General features: G+C 42.7%; 1 long non-coding RNA gene across 3 annotated transcripts in view; it reads right to left on the reverse strand.

The window, feature by feature from the left end:
* LOC121025112 (uncharacterized) overlaps window positions 1-5,434 on the reverse strand; it is a 35,350-nt gene extending 29,916 nt beyond the window's left edge. For all 3 annotated transcript variants that reach the window (XR_005787950.1, XR_005787949.1, XR_005787951.1), the window contains exon 1: window positions 5,195-5,434. This is a non-coding gene — a long non-coding RNA (uncharacterized LOC121025112). The remainder of the gene's footprint in view (window positions 1-5,194) is intronic.
* Between the last annotated feature and the right edge of the window lie 566 nt (window positions 5,435-6,000).

Genomic DNA, 6,000 nt, shown 5'->3' on the forward strand with positions numbered 1-6,000 from the left:
AAATTTATGCTCTCACAGTTTCGGAGTCTGGAATCGGTGTCGCTTGTCTGAAATTAAGGTGTCAGCAGGGCCGCACTGCCTCTGAAGCCTCTGGGGAGGAAGCTGTTCTTAGCCTCTTTCAGTGTCTAGTGGTTGCCGGCATTCTTTGGCTGCTGGCCCCATCGCTCCAATCCTCAAGTCAGAACCGGACTCGTGAGTTTCTGTCTTCACGTTTCTGTCTGCTCCGTCTTTGTATCTCACATCACCTTCTTCCTCTGTGTGCACCATCTTTGTCTCCCTCTTATAAGGATACGTGTGACTGTGTTTAGAGCCCACCCAGATAATCCAGGATAATGTCCTCACCTCAAGATCCTTCACTTCATCACATCTCCAAAGACCTTTTCTTCCAATAAGGCAACACAGTTTCCAGGGATTAGGTCCCAAAGTCTCGAGGAGACACTTTTTTCAGCTTATCACAACACACGTTGGTGCCTATGTGTCACTTGTCCCAACATCCAGAAATTCTTGAGTGAGTGAGGACTCCCCAGTATCCATCAAGGGATGGTAGGCACCCCCCCCCCAAAAAAACAGTAATATTATTCCCAATTCACAGATGACATGACCAAGGGGACACTAGAGGCTGGGAAACTGGGGCAAGATGTGTTTGGTTATGTTTTGTTTCAAAAGGACCCCTGCCTCATTACCTGAAAAATCTCTTGGCTCCTTAACAGAAAACAGGCAATTAGTGAGAAGGCCATCCACAGGGCAATGAGCTAGCCTGGACGTGTTGGAGGAAAAGGGAAAACAAAAGTTGAGACCCAAAGGAGCCTACAGAACCCTAAGTATAGAACGAGCTGATTGTGCTGTTGAGCAGAGCAAATACCCTGCACACACACACTTTGCAGTGGGCAAGTGGCTCCAAAGCCGTAGTGGATCTTCAGCTCTATTTATATGAAATTAAAGCTACAGTTGTTTTACATCATCCCACTTTGAGGAAGCAGCAGATATTCAATGTACATTAGTAGTTACCCGGACAGCACTGCCTCTGACATACTCTTTCATAATTATCAGGCTTAGTTGACATTTTGTTCTTCACAGTTCTTTGTAAAAAAATTTTAATGTTTATTTATGTTTGAGAGAGAGAGCGACAGAGCACAAGTGGGGGAGGAACAGAGAGAGAGAGGAAGACACAGAATCCAAAGCAGGCTCCAGGCTCCGAGCTGTCAGCACAGAGCCCGACACAGGGCTTGAACCCACGAACCATGAGATCGTGACCTGAGCCGAAGTCGGATGCTCAACTGACTGAACCACCCAGGTGCTCCTGTTCTTCACAGTTCTTTACTGGTTCCTCCTCCGGCTCCCGCTAACATCCTTCAACATTCCTCGGTGAGGTCGGATTCCATTCAGTTTTCCCACAGAAGTGAAGAGATCTGGCTTCAAGTCCCGCGTCTACCACTAACTGGCTGTGTGACCAACACAGAGCAAATCCCTTCTATCTGGGCTTCAGACTTCAAATCTGAAAAGCAAGGAAGGTGTATGGCCCTGTTCAAAAGCACACAGTTCTTTATGGTGGCTAAAACACCCTGGACCCTCCCCAGAGAGAACTGATCTAAAAGGAAGCTCTTAAACCACAGCGCCGCTGACCCCCACAGGAAGCTGCTGCCTTTGCAACGTCTCAAGTTGGCCCTGCATCTACTACGTGGCATTAACGCAAAGAAAGACAATCACTCTTCTTTGGAATGACTGTAACAGATTTCATTCTTGGCAATTACTGTAGGTGGGAACGAGAAAATTCTTTCATGATGAACAAAAGCTTTTGTGTCTTTTCCACACAGTGGAAAACTGCCTAGATGGACACAGCAAACTGCTCCGATGGAAGACTTTGGAATGTCTAATTTGAAAAACAGGCACGTGGCACTACAGTAAAGGTCTCTGCCTCCTTTCTCCTCTAGCTCATTTCCTCTCCCTTGCTTGCTCCAGTGTGCCAGGTGTAAACAATCTCTCCTCTGGAAACTTTAAAACTTCACCATAATCATTTTTATTGGTTTTAAGCAAGTACCAAATTAATTAGCAAAATAGTGCAGCCAAATAAGCGGCTTAATGTACTCCCAGGGTAGACAGCCTTTAAAGAGTCTCTTTATTCCATACTGGCTAACCCATCTCCCTCTAGCATAGGACACTGGGGAAAGCATGGGCTTTGAGCCTGATAAAGTAAAGCTGGAATCCCAGCGCTATTATTTCCTAACTGTATGACTTGGGGCAAGTTGTTTGTTAACCTTTCCGGGCCTCTACTTCCTCCTCTATCAAATCTGTCTTATCATAGCTACTCACTATGGTAAGTGGTTTACATGGATTATATCACTTTAGCCACACAGTAGCTTCTGAGGTTGGTGTCACCTGCTTTTATTGTGAGCATTATGTGAGATAACTCAGGTAAGCAACCAGTGGGTTGCTGAAGAAAATGGTAGCCAGTTACTACTGTGTGCAGCTTTGTGCTGGTTACTGTGGCGGACGTCAAGAAGTATTTACTCATCAAACATAAACTGAGCACCTGCCATGTATTTATTTTAAAAAGTGGAGCAGGAATGTTCCAAGAAAGTATGTGACTCAGTTTCTCAACCTTGACTGGTCCTCTTGTGTTCAGGAGGATTTCAGGTAGGTTGAATTAAATACCCTCCCTGGCTACATGAGCCTCTAGGAGTCGTGGGTTTGTCTCCTGTATTTCCTTGTTCTCTCCTCTAGTCTCCTGCTCTCAAGGCCATAAACTTGGACATAATCCTCTGGGGCGGGGGAAGCGTCACCAGCATTGCTAACAAGGCTGGATATAGACCACACCAAAGGCAGAAAAGATTTAGAACATTCAAGTGGTCTGTGCAAGAGAAGGTAGGGGCTTACACTCCCCTTCTGCAAACCCTTCACAGAATGGCCACCCTCCAAGTTGGCCTTGGTCCACTGACTATCCCTCCCATTTCCCCCTTCTGCCCCACATGCTCCTTGCAGAGCTTTGCCAAACTCCCGCTTTTTGATCTTCTTGGCATTCTTCAGGTTATTTCCTAGGTCTGGTGGAAGACATCTGTGCCTGTTGAAATTCACCTCATCCTTACAAGCTCGAATGGCCCCTCTGGGGATGGTATCAGGAGTGAAAGCTGAGGTGCTTTTCCATGGTATACAGTGAAAATAGCAGCTCTTTAATATGATGAGAGCTGATTATAGCACTTTAATCCCTATTAAAGCCATCACAAATGTAAGGTTAATTTTTTAAATAAAAATGAGAGCGGTATTTATGTAGTCTGCATAAAGCAATTGTGAACATAAATCAATTAATAAAAAGTTAGTACTACACACCAGATGTCAGCTTATCGCCAGATGCCAATATTTATAACCGTATCTATCTATATCACAAACATACCCTGCTGCATAGATTAACATATAAACACTTTTGAATCATATGATTACATGTGATTTATAGATTTATATAATATATATATATATATATATATATATATATTAGCCAAGGGAAAAACTATAAAGATGGTTGAGGTGCTCAATAGCCTAAACAATACAGGAATACCAAAAACGAGAATATGGTACCTAAGTGTCAGTGAATTAAAGGCAGAAACATAGTATGTAAAGACCTCACACTCGTTCCAAATTGTAAAAAAATAAAATAAAATAAAGTAAAAGTTTGATCCACTTAATTTGAGCCACGATAGTGGGTTAGCTAGTGCCCCCGCCCATTCATTTCCACCTGGAACCTCAGACTGTGATCTTATTTGGAAGTAGAATCTTCGCAATTGTAATTAGTTAAGGATCTCAAGATGGAATCATTCCGGATTTAGGGCGAGTCCTAAATCCAGTGACTGGCATCCTTATGAGAAGAGGAGAGGACATGGGGAGACACACAGGAGAAGGCCATGTGAAGACAGAGGCAGAGCTTGGAGTGATGCAGTTACAAGTCAAGAACCACTGAGGATTACCGACAAGCACGAGAAGGCAGGAGAGAGGCGGGGAACAGGTGCTCCCTCAGAGCTACCAGAAGGAACCCACCACACCGACAACTTCCTTTCAGACTTCTGGCCTTCAGAACCACCAGAGAATACATAACGTTGCTACAGTAGCCACAGGAAACTAATACAGTGACCTTAACTCGGATATCCAAACCTGATGAAGCACCAAAACCGAGAACTAAAAACCTAATTTGTGAATATAGAAGCATAAATTCTAAATAAAGTATTAGCAAAGCAATTCCTGAAGAATAATACACACTAAAAGACTAGTTTACTGTGACTTGGCAGGTTTTCCTTTAGGTGTACATAGGTGTTTGATAATTAGAAAAACATGTGAATAGTATTCATCACATCACAATCAAAGCTATATGACCATCTTGATAGGTGTCAGGAAGTTATCTTTTAAATTTTTTAATGTTTATTTTTGAGAGAGAGACAGAGAGACAGAGAGACAGAGAGAGAGACAGAGAGAGAAAGAATGAGCAGGGGAGGGGCAGAGAGAGAGGGAGACACAGAACTTGAAGCAGGCTCCAGGCTCTGACCTGTCAGCACGGAGCCCGATGTGGGGCTCAAACTCACAAACCGTGAGATCATGACTTGAGTCGAAGTCAGACACTTAACCAACTGAGCCACCCAGGTGTCCCAGGAAGTCATCTTTTAAAATTCACATACAGGGTCGCCTGGGTGGCTCAGTCGGTTGAGCATGGGACTCTTGATTTTGGCTCAGGTCATGATCTTGCAGTTCATGGGATCAAGCCCTACGTTGGGCTCTGCACTGACAGTGAGGAGCCTGCTTGGGATTCTCTCCCTCTCTTTCCTCCCTTGCTTAGCCCCTCTCTCTCTCTCTCTCTCTCTCTCTCAAAATAAATCAATAAACGTTTTTAAAAAATAAAATCCACATCCATGAGTTCCTAATAAGTATTATTTTTTTTAAGATTTTAGTTTTTAAGTAATCTCTAATACCCTACATGGGGCTCAAACTCATGACCCCAATATCAACAGTTGCACACTCCACCAACTGAGCCAGCCAGGCACCCCCCAATAACTATTCTTAGTACAATGTGATTATAAAGACATTGCCTTAGCGGGCCATACAATATGCATCTGAATGCATATATGTGTGTGTATCTGTGTATACATACATATATTTCCCAGCTCTGTGCACTGAGATGACCTAGAGTCAATGGCCCCAGTAGCAATGAGCATACCTAGTGCCCAGATGTTGACTTCTAAATACCATTCTCCTTGGAGAAATGTGCAGGCACAGCAAATGTACAAGATGAACCTGAAAAAGAGCAAGGTATAAAATAAATATCCACACTGAGGCCACACTGAGAGATAAATACATGACTGAATAAATAAATGAGAGAGAAAGGAGAGCTCTTTCAATTCATAAATATAGCGGGAATGATGGACACAGAAAATTATCATTTAGCAAACACCATGGTAATAATTGTTTCAAGAAAAATCATCAGCAGATGCTAAAATTAGTGGATAAAAGTATAACGAGAAACAGGATATTTACATAGTCTGAAAACATATTACCACAAGATATTTATAATTACTGAGGGAAAAATTGTAACTCCACAGTGAAGAAACCTGGAAAACAACGATCAAAATTAACATCACTGGTATCAGGACATATCAACATGAGGCACCTCTTGACAGGAGACCCTAAGAAGGGCACAGCATCACTTCTGTGGTATCCTCGCCAAAAATGGAAAATCTGCATTTAACTGAGGAAACCTCAGACAACAAAATGGAGCAACATTCTACAAAATAAGTGGCCAGTTCTGTTCAAAAGTTTCAGAATCAGTAACAATAAAGTCTAAGGTACTGTCCCAAATCATAAAAGCCAAAGGTTTTTTTTTTTTGTCCCCTGAAGATCGGAAGAGCGTCGTCCCTAATAAAAGGTATTAGTGGAACAATTGATAAATTCTGCATAAGGTCTACAGATTGGTTTATAATATTGCATCATGTTATTTCTCTGGCTTTCATACTTGTACTGTGATTA

Source organism: Herpailurus yagouaroundi, unplaced genomic scaffold (genome assembly GCF_014898765.1).
Source record: "Herpailurus yagouaroundi ecotype Mexico unplaced genomic scaffold, PumYag 67503, whole genome shotgun sequence".
In the NCBI taxonomy this organism is placed as follows: Eukaryota; Metazoa; Chordata; class Mammalia; order Carnivora; family Felidae; genus Herpailurus; species Herpailurus yagouaroundi.